Raw genomic sequence first — 19,221 nt, forward strand, 5'->3', positions numbered from 1 at the left:
GAATACTGTAGAGATGAAGAGAAAGATGGAGATACCAATACCATGATGGATGTTCAAACACTGCTAGTGTACTTGAAACTAAAACTGTTGTTACCATGGCCCTAAGACATTCTGAGCAGACAAAACCACTATTGGTCAGGCTTTATGTGGGCCCTCAGCATGACTTTGTTTCAAACATAAGCAAAATTAATTTGGTTTGTTTGTTTTGTTTTAATTTCATATGATAGCACCCACCCTTAATCTGTAGTCTTGCTTTCTGTGGTTTCTTTACTCACAGTCCACTGTGGTTTAAAATGTTCATGGGTAACTGTAAAAACAAATATTTATTAGTGTTGTTTCTGTTCCCTGAAGTGTGGTGACATTGTACCATAAGTGAGACAGACAGAGACAGACAGACAGACAGACAGACAGACAGAATGAGAATTTATGTTAATGACAGTGTATTATAATTGTTCTATATATGTATATGAAAAATCTAGAGTATGTAGGACTAAGCCATGCAGTTTGAGACCCCACCACCACTACTGCTGATCGTGACATATATCTTCTGAGAATCAGGTTGGATGGGAATGGGCCCGATGTACCCAAAGTATCTAACAAACCTACACTTATATCATTTTCTTTTTTTAATTCATCTATTTATTTTATATCCCCTTCCAGTCCTTTCCTCCTTATCCACCCCCACCCCACCCCCAACCCCCAATCCCTTCTTCTGTATCCATCTAGGAAGGGGCAGGTCTCCTATGAGTATCAATAAAACATGGCATATCAAGTTGCAGTAAGACTAAGCAACTCCCCATGTATTAACGCTGGGTAAGGTGACCCAGTATAAGGAATAGGGTCCCAAAAGTTAGTACGAGAGTTGGAGACAGCCATAGAATAGGCATTTTCTAATAATAAAAAATAAGATAAGCAATTGTATAAGTATAACCAAATCTGCTTCACTTTGGTGACTGCCCTGTGAAAGCCCTACAAGGCCCCAGATGTTCCTTCAATGGGGCCACTGACAGTCTTTCATTTGGAGCTTCACAAATCATGACTACAATAAAATTCTTAAAATTTTAATATGCCTCAATTTACTTTAAAAGCATCCTTGATAAGTCACCCTCACTCCAATAGAAGGCCGTTGTAGGGTTAAAAGAGCCAGTGAAAGAACACCCTGGCTCTGAGACCAGAGCCAAGGAAACACACCCTGCCCCTAACCAACTCAGGAATCAAAATCAACCAATCCCTAAGCATAAAAACCAACCAATCTCCAAGCACAAAATCCAACCAATCTCTGAGCTTGTCTCAAGCTCAGGAATTGATATCATAACGATCCCTACTGTTGTGAAATATTATTTTAACTGTGTAAAGGTGTGTTACATTTGTTTCTGCTGCTTTTGTTATCAATGCAAAGATGTCTCTTTCTTTCTTTTTCTTTTCTCTTCTTTCTTTCTTTCTTTCTTTTTTTTTGATTAAAAAAATACTTAGGGGCAGGAGGCTGAGTCAGCAACTACCTGACAGGAAGTGATAGGAAGGAACTAAGTGTAGCGAGGGTTCTTTAGTGGGGCCTGAGCAGAAGGATGCCCCTTTTTCTGGAGACAGGAGCAAGGACAGAAAGTTAGCTATTTGCTATTCAGCCTTTCTGAGCTAGGAGGATTTCACCTCGACCCTTGAATCCTAAGTTATATAGAAGTACAGATATTTAGACAGTTTCCTTTAGTGGCCATGATAGAGCTGGTGTCGGAGTGAACAGAATTCCTGCCTGGCTGCAGCTCTTATGGCTGGCCAAACCACTGCCGGTAGCTGGGGAGTTGCAATTGCCCTTTGGGACAGCAGTTGCTTAAGGTACAGTCCCTGTATTGAATGCAACACAGCACCCCACCCTGAAAATCTCCACCTTGGAAAGCTCTGCCCCCAAGAAACCCAATATAAGCCGTGTACCTGTTCAGTTTGAGGCTGCCCTTTTCTACCCTGTCAGAGGCAGCCACTCTCCTGCATTCCTCCCTCCCAATAAATCTCTTGAGTGAAGTTTGTTGTAATGACTTTCTTTCACTCGAGTGGAGCAGAGATGTAACAATTTTAGATGGAGCAGACAGAGCTGTAATGACTCTTGCCAGAGTGGAGTGGAGCGGAGGTGGAGCAGAACAGAACTGTAACACTTTGGGGGAAACTTCCCCTTACTGGAACAGAGTTGTTACACTCTGGGGAGCTGAGCCAAGCTTTAACACTTGAGCAGAAGCAGAGCAGAGCAGAGCAGAGCAGAGCAGAGCAGAGCCAAGCTTTAACACTTGAGCAGAGCAGAGCAGAAACACTTTGTCTGGGGAAACTTCCCCTTACTGGAACAGAGTTGTTACACTCTGGGGGAGCTGAGCCAAGCTTTAACACTTCTCCAGAGCAGAGCACAGAGCAGAGCAGAGCAGAGCACAGCACAGCACAGCACAGTACAGCACAGCACAGCACAGCAGAGCTGTAACAACCTGGCTGGGGAAGCCCTCCCCTGATGCAGCAGAGTTGTTACACTTCATTAGGGAAACTTTTCTCGGAGCAAGGACTGTAATACTTGGCTGGGGAAACTGTCTCTCATCCCTGGCCCCCTCCCGGTCCGCCAGAACAGAGCTGTAACACTTCTGCCAGGGTACCTTTCCCTTCAGAGCTGTAGGTGTTTCTTGGCTTCCAACTGCCAGGATACCTTTCCCTTCCAAGCTGTAGGTAGGTATTCCTTGGCTCCCAACTGCCAGGGTACCTTTCCCTTCAGAGATATAGGTGTTTCTTGGCTTCCGACTACCAGGATACCTTTCCCTTCAGAGCTGTAACACTTAGAGGTATTCCTTGGCTTCTGACTGCCAGGGTACCTTTCCCTTCAGAGCTGTAGGTATTCCTTGGTTTCCAATTGTGAGGATACCTTTCCCTTCAGAGATATAGGTGTTTCTTGGCTTCCGACTACCAGGATACCTTTTCCTTCAGAGCTGTAACACTTAGAGGTATTCCTTGGCTCCCAACTGCCAGGGTACCTTTCCCTTCAGAGCTGTAACACTTAGAGGTATTCCTTGGCTTCCGACTGCCAGGATACCTTTTCCTTCAGAGCTGTAACACTTAGAGGTATTCCTTGGCTTCTGACTGCCAGGGTACCTTTCCCTTCAGAGCTGTAGGTATTCCTTGGTTTCCAATTGTGAGGATACCTTTCCCTTCAGAGTTATAGGTATTTTTTGGCTTCCAACTACCAGGATACCTTTTCCTTTAGAGCTATAACACTTACAGCCATACGTTGAAGAATATTTGGGCAGCACAAATTGGATTTGTTTAGAAAAATAAATAAATGGACACTAAGTTAGTTGGAAGGGAGGTAGGGATGGGTCTCGGAAGAGTTGGAGGAAGGTGAATGTGATCAAAACACACTGTATGAAATTCTCAAAGAACTAATAATACATAGTAAAAGAAAAATGCTTCAGACTACATGCCACTGCAGACTAAAGCCTAGTCCTCTGGATAGCACAAATAAGCTGTTTGAAACCAGAGTATTGTCCAAAGTTTATTTCTCAGCTTCAGCAGATTGGACAGGGTGAAGTGAGACTGTCACCATAGAGCATTCATCCAGTAATTGATGGAAGCAGATGCAGAGATTATGGCCAGGCACCAGGCTGAGCTCCAGGAGTTCAATCAATGAGAGAGAGGAGGGATTCTATGAGCAAGGGACATGGAGATCATGATGGGAAAATGTACAGTGATGGCCAGCTAAACTAGTGGAAACTCATGAACTGAGGACCAATAGCTGTGGAGCCCCTATGAGACTGGACTAGGCCCTCTGGATAGATGGACAGTTGTGTAACTTGAACTGCTTAGGGGTCCCCCAGGCAGTGGGATCAGGATCTGTCCCTGGTGCATGAGCAGGCTTTTTTTTTTCCATTTTACTTTATTAAGAAATTTTCTACTCACTCCACATACCACCCTCAGATCCCCCCTCCTCCCTCCTCCCACCCCCCAGCCCTCTCTCCCAAGCCACCCCACATCCTCACGTCCCCACATCCCCCAAATCAAGGTCTCTCATGGGGAGTCAGCAGAGCCTGGCACACTGAGCCTAGGCAGGTCCAGGCCCTTTCCCATGGCACCAAGGCTGTGCAAGGCATCACACCACAGGCACCAGATTCCCAGGCTTTTTGAAGCCCAGTGCCTGTGGTGGGACATGTGCAGCCTTGGTGCAGGGGGAGGGGCTTGGACCGGCCTCAACTGAATGTACCAGGCTCTGCTGACTCCCCATGGTGACCTTGTCTTGAAGGAGGTGGGAATGGGGGTGGGTGGGTTGGGGGGAAGGCTGGGGCAGAAGGAGAGAGAAGAGGGGGATCTGTGGTTGGTATGTAAAATGAATAGAAAATTTCTTAATAATAAAAATTTTAAAAAATGGGGGAAAAAAAGGTTCAGGGTTGAAAAGGGGGTGCAAAAACAGAAAAAAATATGAAACAAATGTCACTGAGGTACATTTTGTATTTCATTTTTTGGAAGGTAGATGTTGACCACACACAAGTAAAATTTTAGAACATTATAACTAAAACTCTCTCTCTCTCTCTCTCTCTCTCTCTCTCTCTCTCTCTCTCTCTCACACACACACACACACACACACACACACACACACACACACAAGCAAATGTTTTTAAAATGATGACATAAAGGGGCTGGAGAAGAAAGGGATCAACAGTTAACGACTGCTGTAATTGTAGAGGACTCAAATCCAGTTCTCAGCACTTATAGCAGGTGTTTCACAACTGCCGGTAGCTACAGTTCCAGATGGATTGATTCCTCCAGCCTCCAAGGGCATCTGAACTCAATGTGCATATACTTACACACACACACACACACACACACACACACACACACACACACACACACCATACAACAGATGATTTAAAAATTAAATTTTAAAAAGGAAGTCAATTAAAAATAATTAAAAGCTGAAAAATATAGTCAATCGATAAAATGATTTTTTAAAAATTTAGCCAAGAGTTAGAGAGATGGTTCAATGGCTAAGAGCACTAGCTGCTCTTCCAGGGAATTCGGGTTGAATTCCCAGCACAATTGTCTGTGACTCCTGTGCCAGAAGCCAATACCCTCACACAGACATGCATACAGGCAAAACACCAATGCACACAAATACAAATAAATAAATTATTTTAAAAAATTAGCCAACATGAAAATCTCATCAGCTGTGTATTGAGTCAGAAGGGTCACAAGATTCTAACTCTATTCTGACAAGATTCCTTGCTCATGTCAAAGATTAAAATAAAAAATCATTAGACTTATAAATAAAATATATATTAAAAAGCTCAATTAATCTACTATAAATTAGCATTTCCCCTATTTGAATTTCCAAAAATCTTTGTGATTTATAGTGGAGTAATGCGGAATCAAAACATATGAAGAGACAACCTTATTCTCCCTGTAACTGTCCTTTTTGGATACACTTTAGTAGAAAATTCCTCACTCCTGTTAAAATCTAAAGTAAGTTCTTTTCAACCAGAAAGCTAGTGTTCAGTCTTATATAAGAATCAAAACCAGCTATTGCTTAAAGCCCTTGTTCTTTAGATTGGGTTTGCTTCAGACTGGATCCCTGGAGCGGGGCCTAGGGGAGGATGGATGTTCTTTATCTTCTCCACCTCTTCTTCCTAGTTTTCTGAGTTCCTTACAGAGTCAAGAACAGGCATGAGAAGAGGGAAGAGGCAGTGAATGTCTTCTCTAGTTGGCTTTTTCTGGCTGGATGTCAGCATTCTCCGGGCTGTCAAAGCATGTGTGGTGCCATCAATGAGGCTCTCGCTAGAGGATCTTGTTTCTTTTCTTTTAGTAACTTTTTGAGAATTCATACATGAGTACTATATTTACATTGCTTTTTGCCCTCCAATTTCCTCCTTTGCCCCCTCCACTCCCTCTCAAATCCCTACTCTTCTCTTTAATCATTAATATTATATATACAAATAATATATACAATGTATTTTGTAATTTTATATGCATATAAAATACGCACAATGCAAGTATGTTTATATATAAATATAATCTGCCAAGTCCATTTAGTGTCACTCATATGTACATGTGTTTAGGGCTGATCACTTGAGACTGGGTAGCCTATTGGGGACTCCTCCTTGGGGAAGACAGATTCTCCCTCTTTCAGAAACCATTAATTGTCCATAGCTCCTCATCTAGGAGTGGAGCCTTTTGAAATTCCCCATGTTGACATAACAACTGGTATTGTTATTGTGTTAGTCTTCTGTAGGTGACCATCTTATTAAATAAAAAATATGGAGCCAAATATAGGGGTGAAAGCCTTAGAGGTCAGGAAAATAGTGAGAGCCACCAACCAACCTTACCTCACCAGCTATGCAACTTCCAAAATGCCACAACTTTCTGTCTACCCAGGCTTTTATTGCCTTGCTGTTCTGCCCTTTCATTTCCTTTTAGCCCAGTTTCCTCACTTCCTTGTTACTGCCTGTCTGTACAGACCTCTAGTTCTCATGGTTGGTACTGGGATTAAAGGAGTGTATCACCATGCTTGGCTCTGTGCCCTAGTGTGGCCTTGAACACACAGAGACCCTGCCTGCCAAGTGATCGGATTAAGAGCATGTGATACCACTGCCTGACTTTTGTGTTAACTTAAAACGGCTTGCTATTTCCTCTGATCTCCAGGCAAACTTTATTTATTAACATACAAATAAAATAACACCATAATATTGTTGCGATTTAGCTACTCATGTAGACGCTGTCCTGCCCCTTGGTGTGAGTCAGAAAAATTTCCAGCTTCATCTTTTTCAGCATTCAGCATATGCTTGCTCAGCCTTCATATTCTCTTTTAGAAAGTTCTAAGACCACTTAGGTGAAGGATCTTTCACATGGCCCACATGCAGAAGTAAACTCTATCTTAAATATAATCTACTCCTCTTGCTCGGCTGTGGGAGACTCTAGGGTGGCTCTCCTACCTTTTGCTTACTAGTTAGAGTTCAGCTCATTTGCATTGCTAATAGAGGCAAAGCTTCTATGACTTGCTTGACAAGTATAAAGTACTAGAATGTGTGTGATTCCATGGTTTTATTAGAGACAGTTGCAGATCTATATTCAATTGATAGATTCTCATTCTACCTCTTGCTACTTTGAAAACCCTGTCTGTCATGTCACAGTGCTTTATGTAGGTGGGCAGCTGTTAGGAACTGAGTGTGCCTCTAGTCAATGGCCTATATGAACTTCCTGTCAACACCTAAAAGGAAATAAGTCTCTTTGTCCTACAACTGCAATGAATTGAGTTCTGTTAGTAGTGGTGCAACATTGGAAGTGGGACCTTCCCAAGGCTGGCATCATATTAGACCTCAATTCTCCAAGCCTATTGATCACAGTCTAGTAAGGCCCTGAAGCTAAGCATCTCTCTGGCCATGTTCAGAGTCTGAAGCCACAACAATTTAATGAGAATTAATGTGTCAAACCTCTCTGGTTTGTATAGCAATAAAAAAAATAATGGACCACAGAGTAGAAGGCCCTGGTCTTGATTTCTTTTTGTTCTTAAGAAATGTTGGACACAAGTCTATAATTTCCACAAACAGGGAAGGACTCATGTCAATCTTCTCACTTGCTCCCACTATGGTCTCTATGTCAGAGGTGGAGTTGAGGGGAGTTCTCCTTCTATGGTAAGAGAGAAATCACATACAACCTCAATAATTTTCTCATTTAGTTTAAGACAGAGTCTCTGTGCAGCCCAGACTGGCCTTGAACTCTCAGAAATTCTCCTACCTCATCTTTCTGAATGCTGGGATTATAGAGATCTGTCACCAGACCAAGCTCAACAAGTTTCTTCTAAGGAAATTCTCCAGTTGCATTCTCAAATAAAATTATGCCTCTAAAGAAGCTAGCTCCCAAATAATGACATAGAGATTTCTTATTAATTATGAAAGCTCAGCCTTAACTTAGGCTTGTTTCTAACTAGCTCTTATAACTTAAATTAACTCATTTATATTAATCTATATGCTGTCACATGGCTCATGGCTTTTACCTCTCCTCCTGCCCATCCTGCTTCCTCTGCATCTGACTGGCAATTCTCCCTTTCTTCTTCACAGAGCTCTCTCTGTCCAGAAGCTCTGCCTATACCGCCTGCCTAGCTATTGGCCATTTAGATTTTTTTTTTTAAAAAAAAAAAACAATCACAGTGACATATCTTTACACAGTGTAATCAAATATCTCACAATATTTTCCCCTTTTTTGTCTAAATAAAAAGGAAAGAGTTTTAACTCTAACATAGTAAAACTATATACAATAAGAACAATTATCAGGCAATTTTATTTACAATATCTAGTCCATTTGTACTTGTCAAATTTGGAGCAATTACTCTATTAACTATCTTATCTTGACAAGTTCAAAGTTTTATACCTAAAACATTTTAATCATAACTTGTATTACTAACCCAAAACTATCTTTTTAGACTTAAAACATTTCCTTAGATAAACAATTTAAGCTTTTATGTTTCTCAACCTCGTATGCTTTATACCTCTTTTGTGAGTTTCTTCTCTGATTTTGGTAACAAAGAAAACTGTAACTATAACTATTTCATCTTCATCTTCATCAGAGACCTAAGAATGAGATAATATTACCTGAGTAAACAGGAAGCATAGAACAAGCAACTGCCAAAACTATAGAAATGTCAAAAACAGCTGGCTGACTGGACAATCACCCAAGGTTCCTTTGTAACATTGGGGCATCCATCTTTGGCTTGCAGACCTAGAATATCTGACAGACTTTTCTCTGAAGCAGGAATTTTGAAGGACTGTCCTAATTTGTCTTGGCAAAGCTTTCAGTTGCCTTCTTTTGTATCCTGCTCGCCCAGTTTGGACAGCACACTGTCAGCAGATGAGACAAGGGCAGTTTCTAGCCCAAATGGCTAGCTTTGCCACATTGAAAGCCAACACCTTTTTTAAATTTAATTGGTGCTGCCAGGAGCAGATGTGTCTCACTGCCATGAAAAGTTTTATGTTATTAAAACATTTTAAATGTCATATTCTTTAGGTCTTTGAAGTATTTGAAGATCACCTATTTATCTAAAATATAGTTCTGTATGACCTTGAAAACATATCTAACATGACTACAAATTGATTGTTATAGATGACTAACTACTAACCTGTATTTCTTTATTATCCGAAATAGCCTTTAAGGACTATAACTATACATTACATTGTTAAATGAGGTGCATAGCTACAACACCTTAAACAAGAGTATTGACATATATACAGTATAACAAAAATAACCTTAAATTTGTATTAATATACAAAAATCCATACCAATGTAAAATATTTGAGACTAGTGGTTTTTTAAAAGTAGACTCAACAATTAATCCCTTCATTCCATCATTTCTATACTATATGCCCCGTTTTCCCTTCAGAAAGAGAACTCTGAATCTAATCCCCTTTGTTCAGCTTTTTTTCTGTGACCAAAACCAACTTGTAACCAAACCCCCCTAAATGATGACAAATATCCATAACCCACTGAATTACCAAAAATCACCCACCCCACCTCCTGGGAATGTGAACATCATGTTCTCTAGACTGCTTCCTGTTGTCTGGGATTAACAGAATTTTTAGAGGACCCTGAGGAAATTGGGACAATGGTCAAGTCATGGGAGAGATAGCTGTATTATTTTTTGTTTAGTCTCTGTGTGATGGGAAAGTACAGAACTTATCTGAAGTCTTGACTGGATAACCTGTCAGACTGGACCATCTCAGCTAGCAGCTTTGAAGTTATTCCCCATGTAGACTTTTGAGGAAACTGTAACACTGTTCCCATGCAGAGGGATAAGCATATATGTCACCTGTCCTGTAGTATTTCTTTACTTTCCCCGCTGTCTGTAACCAAGATCTTCAGGAGCTCTTCCCCAGCCAAGTCCGATCTCAATTAATGTTGAAGGAATCCATAGTTATTCATTTCCTTTGGAAACAAAAGCATAACCTCTCCCCCAACACCTTGTCCAATTTACATTTAGAAGCCTAGACATCCCTAACCAGTATAGACTGGTTTTAATTCAGCAGTCCCTTCCACAATCCAATGTCTTTTAGTAGCTGCTATTCTTTGTTCATTAGCATTCAAAATATTCAAAGTCAACAAAGCACCACTCAGAATCCAGATGTCCTGTGTATTTCCCATATTTACATGACTTTAAAAAAATATTACTTTACTCTCCCTTTAAAGACTTTATTATTTTTTCTTTTCTTTTTTATTAAGAAATTTTTTTTATTAATTTTACATACCAATCACAGATCCCCCTCTTCCCTCCTCCTGCCCCTCCAGCCTCTCCCCAACCCATGCCCCATTCCCTCCTACAAGAATACTTTATTATTTTAAATCTTTTTTTTCTACAACTGTCTATACCCATTTTTTTCCTTCAGCATCTAAGCACATTTTTTTAAACATACTATACCGTTTTAGAGGCTTTCTGTGTCTGGACCCGGCTTTACTAAGCACCTGCAGCGTTCTCTGACCACATGAGACAAATCTTAAACTGTCATCAGCCATTGTGTGGTTCAGCTTAGTGCAAGGTGCTGGCACAAAGTGCTGGCAGCTGGCTCCAGCCCTCAGGCAGCAGTGAGGAGCTGTGTCTCTGTATGCTGTGACCTGTCTGAGAGATTGTGGGACTAGGAAGCTATGTCTGCCTCCATGTTTGTGTATTTGGAACTTTTCTTTTTGAGCTTTCTCAGTTCCTATGTAGAAATACGTGCCCCCATGTTGGACACCATATATAACTAGTCTTTCTCTGTCCCACCAGCCAGGTCCCAAATAATGACAGACTTCTTGTTAATTATGAAAGCTTGGCCTTAGCTTAGGCTTGTTTCTAACTGGCTCTTATAACTTTAACCAGTTTCCATTAATCTACGTGCTGCTACATGGCTTGTGGCTTTTACCTCTCCTCTTGCATGTCCTGCTTCCTCTGTGTCTGGCTGGTGAGTCCTCCTTCCTTCTTCTTCTTCTTCTTCTTCTTCTTCTTCTTCTTCTTCTTCTTCTTCTTCTTCTTCTTCTTCTTTCTTTTTTTTTTGGTTTTTGAGACAGGGTTTCTCTGTGTAGCTTTGCGCCTTTCCTGGAACTCGCTTTGGAGACCAGGCTGGCCTCAAACTCACAGAGATCCACCTGCTTCTGCCTCCCGAGTGCTGGGATTAAAGGCGTGCGCCGCCGCCGCCGCGCCGCCGCCGCCGCCACCACCACCACCCGACCCTTTTTTCTTCTTCCCAGAGCTTCTCTGTCCAGAAGTCCTGACTCTACTTCCTGCTATTGGCCATTTTGTCTTTTATTAAACCAATCACAGTAATATATCTTCACATAGTACAATCAAATATCTCACAATAGTCTCTTAATCATTAAACTTTGTTTATAGGCGGATACAAAAAAATCATTATTTTGTTTTGGTTTTTTATTTTGTGTTTTCTTTTTGTGCATGTTTTTGTTTTTTGGGTTTTTTTTTGTTCATTTTTTTTTTTTTTTGTAAATTACCAACTCTCTGCCTACTAATAACAAGAAATGTAGAATTGGTCCCTCTAGTTACATTAAGGGTCAGTACTAGATACAGAAAATTTAAAACAAGCTATCTGCCTTTTCACATTCATATGAAGATGATTCTTAACAATACTGGTAATAACAGACTTCTCTCAGGAAAAAAAAAAGTAACGTTCTGAATTCCAATTGTTTCAGTAGAAGATTCCACCCCTTCCTTGCCCAGTCCTGGTGCTAGCATGAGTTTCTGTTGTCTATTGTCCATGGACCTCAGATAAAACTGAACAGTCTCCTGCCTAGGCCCTATCTTAACTGGATGGAGAGTCAGGCCTCTAGTTCTTCTATTTCCTTGTATGAATAAAGTAGAAATGTCTGTTTGGTACCAAGGTGCTTTGCCACCATCTGCTGGGTAATTGCTGTAAAGACTACAACAATCCATGAAGGTTGTGAAAAAGCATATAAGGTCTCCGAGCTTTGAGGTATTGACCCAAACACTCATATGTTGTGGCACTCTGTGTGCATTTGTGTGTGTGCATGTGCATTCACCATGAATACATCTGTGCATACAAAATAGATGAAATTGCATATTATCAAAGATACAAAGAATCAGGGTCACATGTTTTGCATCATGCATTATTCTCCTTGTTTGATCTAACAAGAGTGTATGAAAAAGTACTGTGAGTGACCTTGAGGATGCTTATTGTGCCTATTTATGGTGATGGGAGAGAGAGGGGAAGAGATATGAGTTTTCCTGTGTTGTATAGAGCTTTGTGTATGCTTTCTTCATTCTATTCCTTGGAGAACTGCTAATTCAGCTGTCTGCATTCTGTAGACATAGAGGAAGGCACTAAACACTTAAGAAATCTACCCAGAAAAAGAAGCTTCACACATGTGGGTGATAGAATTAAGTGGCTTCTGGGAGGAAAGGTGTGCATGCACCTGGTCTATAGGGTTGGACATCATGCTTATTTTCTCAGTGAGGATACGATAGACATCACTGTTGATGGTAACTTTACCCATATGGCTTAGGTAGTGGACATCAGTTTTCACCAGTGTAAATCTGTTGATTTGAAGAAAATGAATGGTGGTATATCTTAAGATGCCAGAAAAGATGGTCCACAGAGAAAGGCTCTAAGAAGACCCTAAGGAGAACAATCAAGATGTGGAAGTTACTAGAGCTGACGAAGCCAGAACAAGACATGCAACACTGAGCCCTCTGCAAGATCAGCAGGAAGAGGCTGAAATCCAAGTTCCAAAGGAGAAGATGTGATGTCTGTCACATCTGTGGTCAGTTTGGGGCCAGTGGTGAAACCCAGGCCCAGCTGTGTGCTGTTTGTGCCTATTCAGTCACGGCAGTAACAGCTGTGCTGCAGGTTCCCAGCAGAGCATTGGTATCTTGTCTTCAGGGCTGGAGGATGCCCAGGACAATTGAGGAAGGCTGAATGATGAAGTAGGACTTCAGAGTCATATGTCTAGAGATTCTCTGTCAAAAGCATGTCCTGAAGACCTAGACCCAGAAAATCCCAACACAAGGGCTATCTTCTTCCTGGAATAGTAAAAAATAATTTTAAAAAACTAATTTAGTTTTAATTTATGTGTAAATGTGTACATGACATGTGGGTGTGTATGCCCAGAGGCAGAAGAGGGAGTCACATTCTTCAGAGCTAGATTTACAGGTAGTTATGAGCTGCTTGATGCTGGTGCTGGGAACGGAACTCTGGTCCTCTACAAGAACAAGTGTTTTTAACCACAGAGCCATCCTCCCAGCTCCTATTTTACCCTTCATTAATAGTTACTTTCTTAATTCTTATATGCCAGTATGCCAGTCTATTATTAAATATTTATATTATCAATAAATATTCAATATTATCAATGACTCTGATAATTCTTGATGAATCTTTGATAAACCAGTACCATGTGTCGTTAATGGGATGTATATCCAGGAATAATAGAAAAGAGAATCAATAAGATTGAAGTCCTATGAAGACAAAGAAGAGGCTCCTTATTTATGTTAAGTCCTCTTAGCCCAAGGTAGGCTGGGGCTCTATTCTATCATCCAGCAAAGAGCTGGGTAGATATTCAATCATCTTCATCCTGCATGTTCCATACTCACCCTGAGCTGGCACAGGATCAGGTGGCCCAGTCAGGAAGAGGTGGCATTGCTTTTGTCCATTTAGCCCCATCAACCACAAAGGGTTTGGAAATGGGATTAACATTAGGGTGACAGATGGAATGGGAACAGTCTCTGAGGAACAAAAGTCATAGCTGGGGACAAAGGAGACAGCTTAATTGAAAAAGTAGCTTGCCTTGAAAGCATATGTCTCATTCCAGGAGTCCTCGTTAAAAAACAAATAACAAACATGACAGATGTGGTGGCTGTCACTCTGGAGGTACAGTCAGGCAGATCTCTGAGTTTGAGGCCAGCCTGGGGTCTGCATAGTGAATTCTAGGCCAGCCAAAGGCTACAAAACAAAACAAAACAAAACCCAGGGATGGAGGCACATGCTTGTAATCTCAGTGCTAGGGAGGCAGAGAGGGCCAGATCCCTGGGCTCAGTGGTCAGCTGGTCTAACATACTTGACAAACTCCAGGCCAATGAGAGACTGTCTCAAACGAGGTGAATGGTGCATGAAGAACAACATCTGAGACTGTCCTCTGCTTCCCCATCCATGTACACACATGTTCATGGCGCGCACACACACACACACACACACACACACACACACACACACACACAAAACTTCTGTGGATTGGACCTTCAGTCCAGAGCAGGTGTCTTATTGTGGACACGGGAAACATCAGACTTCTAAGTGTCAGCAGATGTGCGCTAAGGAGAAACTCACAAGAAATATCTGGACAGGAGAAATCCATGGAATCTGTCAACACCCACACGGGACACTAGAACCTGTGAGATAGGAGTTAGAGGCAACTTAGGAATTAAACTCCAGCATCCCTAGGCATGGAAAACTCACAGACTGGAGGAATAATCAGTGAAAATGACATGGGGAGCACATGATGCAGAAGGCAAGCAGGTCTGGCAGAAGCTGCTTCTAAGAGATCAAAGACCAATGACCTGCTTCTGACACTGTTGAGAGAGAGCAAATTCCACAGAAGGGGAGGAGCACAGAGCAGTTAATGTGCTTAGAAGGAAAGAGAGGAGAGAAAGCTGGGACTGTGAGGACAGGTAATTTGTGGCTCTTTGCCATATAGGGAAAGCAAATGAAGAGGTGTCCCTGAGCTGAGGGTAGCCTAGCCCCGGGACCTTGGCTTGGTTTTCTTTTTCTTTCTTTTTACCTTGTATTGAAAATAGAAATTTTTCTCTCATAAAATATCTTGTTTATGGTTTCCTCTCCCTCTACTCCTCCCAGTTCCCATCTCCTTCACCATCTAATTCCAAACCCTTTCTTAGAAAACAAGCAGCCTTCTAAGGGGTAATAATAAAATAAAATAAAACATAAGATAACACAAAACTAAACACAACAGAACAGAGTAAAACAAACATAGGGAAAAGAGCCCAAGAAAAGGCACAAGAAACATACGGAAGCAGAGAGCCACTTGTTCTCTCAGGAATGCCGGCAATAAGAGCACTAAACTGGAAGTCATAATACACGCACAAAAACCTGTGGGATAAATGGAGAGAAGAAAATAAATATACAAATAAAATAAAAATAAAAAACAAGAGAGAATTTTTAAAAAAGGAAAAGCCCTGGCCCAACATCATGAGACAAGGAACTTCCAAAAACTCCATCTGTTGCCCATCTATGACTGAGCATGCAGCCTATCCTTTAGCATATTTGGTCTCCCCAGTGAGACTCCCTTGGAGAAAACTAAACTTTCAATACAAGTGGTTATTAATTGGAGATTGCTTCTGGATTGGGGATGGGACTTGTGCTCAATTCTACTTTCAGTTCCAGAACCCCATCTGGTGCAGTCCCTTGCAGGCCCTGTGCATCTGCCTCAGTCTCTATGAGTTCATATGTCCATCGACCCTGTTGATTTAGAGGGCTTCATTTTCTTGGTGTCCTCCATCCTCTCTGGCTCTTTCACTCTTTCTGTATTCTCTTCCACAGAGTTGCCTGAGCCCTGAGGGGAGGGATTTGATGGAGACATACCTTTTATGGCTGAGTGTTCCAAGGTCTCTCACTCTTTGCATGATGGTTGGACATATAGGCTTCTATTTGTTCCCATCTGCTTCAGGGAAAAGCTTCTCTGATGATGATGGAGCAAGGCACTGATTTGTGAGTATAGGAGGAGGTCATTAGGAGTCATTTTTTGATATATATACATACATACATACATATATATTAGAACTGTGATATTTTGTTTTATCCTAGTTCCCTGGGCTACCTAGTCTCTGGTTCTTGATTACTCAAGCAGTGTTGGGTATGTATGGGTCCCATCACGTGAAGTGGGCCTTAAGTCAGCTCAGATATTGGTTAATCAACAATGAAAGCTCTCACAAACTGTGTCACCATTGCCCAAGAATACCTTCCATACACATGATACTATTGTAAATCAGAAGGTTTGTGGCTGGCTTGGTGTTTACTTTTATCTTTTGGCAGCCTGCAGAGTACTTTTTTGTACCAAAGACACTAAAATGTAGGGTTGAAGGCTCTATGTAGGCATCAACTCAACTTCTCTGTGTTCTATGTGTTGTGTAATTGTTGCCTTCATCAATAGGGACTTACTTTCAATTGGTGGAGAGCAACCTATAGATATGTTAACAGCCTGGGTTTTTTTAATTCCCATAGAACCCCTTTTGGCCAACAACTAAATTAGATGTAACTCAAGCCCAGTACCAGAAACTTCATTTGGTGAAAATAGATGGCCTCGTGGAGCTGTCACCACCATTATTTGGCAATTTCATTTAGATCACCTTCACATATGTATATATTTTATGAAACTTCTAATATATTACATTTCCATACTATAACTCAAATGGACCTTCATTTTATCTGTCTCTCTCCTGTTCCTTCCATCCTTCTCATCTTCTCTTCCTCTCCCACTTAATTCTCATTTTCCTGCCCCCCCATTTTCCTAGGGAGATCTAACTGCCCCCACTCTGTCCCTTTCTTTCTATATATATCTTCTGTAGTTTTACAGATTGTAGCTTGGTTAGCATTGACTTAGCAGCTATTCTCCACATATAAAATTCACATATTTCTCTTTCTTGGTCTGGGTTACCTCACTCAGGATGATTTTTTTTGTTCCATAATTCTGCAAATTTTATTTTTTAAACAGTGACATTCTATTGTGTAAATATAGCACATTTTCTTTATCCATTCTTCTGTTGGCGAGCACCTAGGTTGTTTCCAGTTTCTGGCTATTATTAATAGAGAAGCAATGGACATGGTTCTTCTGTGGTAGGATGAAGCATCCTTTGGGTATATGCCTAAGAGTGGTAAAATTGGATCTTGAGATAGATCGATATTCCCATCTTCCTGAAGAACCATCACATTGATTTCCATAGTGGCTGTAAAAATTTGTACTACCACCAGCAATGAATGAGTGTTCCCCTTACTCGATATCCTTGCCAGCATGAGTTGTCATTTGTTTTATTGACAGTCTGGTGAGTGTAAGATGGAATATTAAAGTAGTTTTGATTTGCCTTTCCCTAATTGTTAAAGATGTTCAACATTTCTTTAAGTATTTCTTGGTCATTTGAGTTTCCACTTTTGAAATTCTCCATTTAGATCAGTATCCCATTTTTTAATTGGATTGTTTTCTTGATATCTAGCTTTTTGAGTTCTTTACATACTTTGAATATAGCTTTCTATCAGATGTGTAGTTGGTAAAACATTTTCCTATTCTGTATGCTGTACTTTGTCCAAATGATAGTGTTCTTTACCATGCAGAATTTTTCCAGTTTGATGAAGTCCCACTTATTAATTGTTGATCTTAGTGTCTGGGCTAATGATGTTCTGTTCAGAAAGTCTTTTCCTGTGCCAATAAGTTCAAGGCTATTCCCCACTTTTTCTTCTATCCAGTTCAGTGTGTCTGATTTTATGTTGAGGTCTTTGATGAATTGGGAGTTGAGTTTTCTGCAGGATGATAAGTATGAATCTATTTGCATTCTTCTACATGTGGCCATCCAGTCTGACTAGCACCATTTGTTGAAGATGCTGTCTTTTTTCCAGTGTGTATTTCTGGATTCTTTATCAAAAATCAGGTGTCCATAGGTGTGTGAATTTGTGTCTGGATCTTCAATTGGATTCCATTAATCAGCGTTTCTGTTTTGTGCCAATGCCATGCTATTTTTATTACTATAGCTTTGTAGCTATTTTACTACTATAGATTTAATGCTATAGCTTTTTAGTTCTATAGTTTTGTAGTTCCCTGAAATTGGGAATAGTGATACCTCCAGCAGATCTTTTATTACTTAGGATTGTTTTAACTATTCTTGGGTTTTTTTGTTGTGTTGTGTGTGTGTGTGTGTGTGTGTGTGTGTGTGTGTGTGTGTGTTTCTGTATGATGCTGAAAATTGTCCTTTCAGATCAATGAAATTGTGTTGGAATTTTGATGGGGATTATTGCATTGAATATGTAGATTGCTTTTTGTAGGTTGGCATTTTTTACAATATTAATCCTACTGAGCCATTAGCATGGGAGATCTTTCTATCTTCTGATATCTCCTTCAGTTTTTTTCTTCAGTATTTTAAAATTTTTTTCATAGAAGTTCTCACTTGTTTGGTTTGAGTCACCCCCAAGATAGTTTATATTTTTTGAGGCGATGGTAGAAGGTGTTGTTTCCCTGATTTCTTTCTCAGTTTATTTGTATATAAGAAGACTACAGATTTTTCTGAGTTAATTTTGTGTTCATCTACTTTGCTGATAATGTCTGTCAGCTTTAGGAGTTTCCTGGTGAAATTTTTAGGGTCACATATTATAGCATCATATAATCTGCAAATAAAGATGGTTTGATTTCTTCCTTTCCAGCTTGTATTCCCTTGATCTTCTTCAGTTGTCTTATGGCTCTAGCTAATACTTCAAGTACTATATTGAATAGGTGTGAAGAGAGTGGATAACCTTGTCTTGTTCTTGATTTTAGTTGAGTTGCTTTGAGTTTCTCTTCAGCTAAGTTGATGTTATCTATAGGCTTATTGTAAATTGTCTTTTGTTGTAGAATATTACTTTAAGACATGTTACATTTGTTTATGCCATGGAACATTTGTTTAATGATGCAAAGATGTGTTGCATTCTTTTATGTTGCATTGTTTAAGTCTGTGAATCTGTGTTACTTTGCCTGTCTAAAATACCTGATTGGTCTCATAAAGAGCTGAATGGCCAATAGCAAAGCATGAGAAAGGATAGGTGGAGCTGGCAGGCAAAGAGAATAATAAGGAGGAGAAAGCTGGGAAGATGGAGATCAATGAGCAGGAAAAGGAGGAGAGGAGAACACTAGGGGCCAACCACCCAGCCAGTCACAGAGAAAGAAGTAAAGAAATAGAGAAAGATAAGAGGCCAGAGGCAAAATATAGACAGGATAATTTAAGAAAAGCTGGCTAGAAACAAGCCAAATTAAGGCCAGGCATTTATAAGAAAGAATAAGACTCTGTGTGTGATTTATTTGGGAGGTGGGTTGTAGGCCCCCCAAAAGAGGAAAGAACCAAAAGAGTAAAAAACAACCTACAACAGCCTTTATTATGTTAAGACATATCTCTTGTATCCCTAATCTCTCCGGGACTTTTATCATGAAGTGGTCTTAGATTTTGTCAAAGGCCTTTTCTGATTCTAATGAGATGAT

This window comes from Peromyscus leucopus, chromosome 1 (genome assembly GCF_004664715.2).
Source record: "Peromyscus leucopus breed LL Stock chromosome 1, UCI_PerLeu_2.1, whole genome shotgun sequence".
Taxonomy (NCBI): Eukaryota; Metazoa; Chordata; class Mammalia; order Rodentia; family Cricetidae; genus Peromyscus; species Peromyscus leucopus.